The sequence below is a fragment of the Rousettus aegyptiacus genome, unplaced genomic scaffold (genome assembly GCF_014176215.1).
Source record: "Rousettus aegyptiacus isolate mRouAeg1 unplaced genomic scaffold, mRouAeg1.p scaffold_m13_p_13, whole genome shotgun sequence".
NCBI classification, from domain to species: Eukaryota; Metazoa; Chordata; class Mammalia; order Chiroptera; family Pteropodidae; genus Rousettus; species Rousettus aegyptiacus.
The window spans coordinates 17,076,241-17,080,634 of record NW_023416288.1 but is presented as its reverse complement, the minus strand read 5'-3'; positions in this window follow the sequence as shown (position 1 = coordinate 17,080,634).

Sequence of the window (4,394 nt, the reverse complement as noted above, 5' to 3'; positions counted from 1 at the left end):
GGAATTAGATATTCATATGGGGAAAAAAATGAACATTTTTCTCTCATCTCACATTATAAGAAGAAAACATAAGATGAAAGCTTTGTCGCTTTGAGTTAGAATAAAATTCCTTAGATAAGACACAAATATAAAATATCAGTCAATGGCACTTCATCAAAATTTAAAACTGGCCCTTTGAAAGACATACTTAGGAAAGTGAAAAGGTAAACCACAGATTGGAAAGATCGCAAAACATATTCTGGCAAAGGATTGGTATTCAGACAAGTAGTCCACTCTTTTTAAATGGGTAAAAGATTTGAAATGACATTTCACTAAAGAAGGTAAAAAAAGAAAATAAGAACCTGGAAAGATGAACAACTGTATTAGTCTTAGGGAAATGTAAATTAAAACCACAATGAGATATCACTAAACATCTACTAGAATGGCTAAAAGTTTTAAATTTGACAACATCAAGTTTTAGTAACCATGTGGAACAACTGAAACTCTCACCATTAATCTCACTAATGCAAAATGATACAGCCACTTTGCAAAGAATTCGGAAGTTAAACATATGCTTAAAATTTAATTCAATGTAAATATATTCTAGGTATTTAAAGAAACAAAATGTGCACACAAACACATATATGAAAGTTCAGAGTAGCTTTATTTCATAATAGACAAAAACAAAACAATCCAAATGTCTGTCAAAAGGTCGATGAATAAGCAAATTGTGATTTATAAATACAATGGACTACTTACTAAGCAATTAATAGGAGCAACTTTTGATATGTACGACATGGGTAAATCTCAAAAAGATTATAAGGAAAGAATTCAGACACAAAAGGCTACCTCCTGTTTGATTCCATTTATATGAAATTCTAGGAAAAGCAAAACCATAGTCACAGAAAACAAATCAGTGCTTTCCAGGGGCTGGGGGACAAGGAGAGGGATTAACTACAAAGAGACACAAGGGAACTTTTTAAAGAAATGAAAATGTTCTATATCTGAATTGTACTGATGGTTACATAATTGTATACATTTGTCAAAATTCATCAAACTGTACATTTTAAACTGGTAAATTTTATTATATGTAAAATATACTTCATTAGAGCTGTGAGTTTTTGGTTTTTTGTTTTTTAATTAAAGGCATTCTCTTTCAATGCTATCAAAAACCCATCCTGAAACAGTTGGCCAAAAACTTTTATAGTTTCTGAGTGACCTCAATAGGGATGAAACAAGAGGAAAATTATAGTGCAACTAACATGTTGATTCAGTTGCAGTTCTCATGAATATCAGGAATTTTCCTCTCTGAGTCATTTTACTTGGTAACTTCCACAGCCCTTTGATAGTACTGATTAAAGTGAATGGCTACTTGGTTTTCAAGATTCAAATTCTGGTTTTAAAAAATCCTCTTTATATCTTTTACAGTGAGAAATATACCCATCAAGGGCATAAGATAATCATGTATACTGTCATTGTTTCCTTTCTATGAAGGCAAAATTACATCCAGAGGTTACATGTTGAGTGTGGAATCAGAGAAAGGGGAGTTGATTACCTGAGAAGTCTTTAATAAAATAATTCAGAAAAGAAGGGAATATAGTGAAAAATAAAAATTCCTGTGCTCCTTCAACCCACTAATACTGTTATGAAGCAACCACTGTTAACAGTTTATTATGTAAACTTTTCAGAAATTTTCATATTCAGGCATATATGCATACACAAACACACATATAAGTTGAAGCATATGAAATTGCCATTCTTATAGGTTAGAAATTGTTGAATATCAGTTCACCCAATGTATCTTCCTGTTAAATGCACATATTCTCTCACATTCTGTAAGTAGTCTATAATTCCTTCTCTTAATAGTGTATAGTGGTCATTTTTCCATATCAACACAGCTGTACATCACTTTCTAAATGCCTTGGTAGTTTGCCATTTCATGGTTATACATTGCTTTATTTAACCAGTTCCCTTGTGATGGATAGTTAACTTGTCTTCTGTCTTTTGCTCTCTTGGTTAATATAATTGGATGATCAATGAAAGCACTATGCTTCCATCTCCAGTCTAGGGGTATGCGCATCCAAAGAACAGTCATTTGGGTTATGGATTGGGTTTCTGTGTCTTTCTCTATTGTTGAAAATTTTAAATACTTACACAACAATAATGAAAAGTATATGAAATTCAACTATAGTATTAAATTTAGGTACAGATCCAAATTCTAAGTATACTTAATGTTAAAGATGGCATTGAGTTAAAAATTTTTAATGCTCTTCAAGTTGAAAATCCCTCTCCCAGTGAATTATTATTATTATTATTATTATTATTGGCACTATTTAAAGCTTTGCCTTTTATCAATGATCATGTTACTTGCTTGTTCAGAAAGCTTTGCCTGCAGAATAAAATAAACTTCCCTTAGCCTTCAAGGCCCTCGGCCACCAGCTCTGATATACCTTTACAGCCTTGCTTTCCCGCTACCACATGTGATCTATGCTGCCACATCTGACTGCATCGCCTTTCCTTTTACTCAGGCTGTTCTCTGTTCTGAATGTCCTTCCGTCTCAGCTCCTCTGTAGGCAGTCAGCCCACCTTTACAATTCACCTGTAATGCCACTTCTCAATTCTCCTTCACTCCTCCAAAGGTAGTGTGATGTTGTAAGGAAGGCACATGCTTTTAAGTTTGTCACACCTGTGTTTGACTCTCTAGCTTCTCCACTTTCTAGCTATGGGACCTGGGGCAAATTACTTAGCTTCTCTTAGCCTCAGTTTTCCTCATCCGAAAAATGGAATGTAATCACTGGGTTATGCCCAGGACATTTGGAAGGGAATGTACATCCACAGCTAGAAGGCAATTGTGTTCACACGTGTGTAGAGTATGTGTAGAGATAGCATTTCTTTAGTCTTCTTGTCGAGTTACTATTATGAATTATGTTCTGAGAAGGCTAGACATGATCCAGCCCTTATGGAGTCCACTCAGGTGAGTAGCATTCTTCTTCATTATCTCTACATGCTCCTAGTCATTTTCCTATTTCTCTGTCCTCCCATGGGATCCATGCTTCATCTGGGAGAAGTTATGTACATTGCCAGAGGGGAGACATCTAAAGAAAACACTAACCCTTCTGCTGACTTATAGCATTGTTATATATTTTTTAAATCTCTGTATTCTGTATAATCAGCCAAAGTAAGTGAAAGGTAAGAAAGAGCTCAAGAGGAAAAAGACTATATTCTCCTACAGATATTATAAAGCTTACATTGAAGAGTTGAAAATAATATCTGTAAAGTGCCTGGAATATTTAAAACACTATAACTGAGCCATGAAAAAATCACAGATTTTCTTGTGCACACGGAGAAGTTTGTCTTTGGTCAGAGAGTTCCCCAGCTTAAGTCATGGGAGAAGACAAGAAATGAAGAACTGGGGAGGTCTAATTTAAAGTAAAAAGCAAAGTGGGTTACTCTGGGGAATGAATGTTTAGTGTGGAGTAAAACCACTAACAGCTGCATTTGAGAGAATTTGGGGAAGTTTTAAGAGAGAAAATGGGAGTTGGGAACATCTGGTGTGCAATGCACTGTGAGAAATGGAGGGAGGGAGACAAATTGGGAAAGATGATTTTAAGGAGTTTTCTTGTATATAGTTAAGTGGGGGCCCATTTTGCCATTCTCCAAGATTCCAGAAAAGATCCAAAATACTTTTCAACTACTTTCTAATGACACTGTGCTGAGATGGGCCCAGAAGGGCCTAGCTTTATCCAGGTCTATAAATACTTAGAAAATATAACTCCTTCTCTGGAGCGCCCATCACCTCCCTTGAAGTTTCAGTAATGTGCTGACAATATTATGACATGCTGTGCAGTAAAGATAGCCCTGTGTATGTTTATATTCCCTACTACATTTTAAACAGTCCCCGTGAAGGTAGGGATTGTGTCTTAATCATCTTTGTGTCCTGCCCCAAATCCAGCTTCCAGTCACCTAGCTAGTGAATTACACAAAGTAGATGTTCAAAAATTAGTGTGAAACGAATGCGCGAGTGATGGGGTGAATGGAACTGAACTTAAAGGGCGGTTTCATTAACACCATCTATAACAGTACTGTCTTCTCCCTCACCACCTGATGGACTCTGAGGGACCACATCTGTCCTGATCACCACTTTATCCCCAACACTTCCACACGAGCGTTGGGATAGTCTTTATATACCCAAGAATGAGTATTTCAGCACAGCAGAAATAAAAGAGAGCAAAGCAATCCAAAGCCAAATGGAGATGCGCTGCCTTGGCGAGCAGTGCTCTGGGTGAGTGAGTGGTAAAGGACTGGAATCTCCCAGGCGACTCCTGGAAACCGCGGGCGATCGGCAGCGCCGACCTCTCCTCCGCGGCGATAGGTGGCGCTGTGGCCAGACTCGGCCTCCCGCTCCCCGCGGCGCC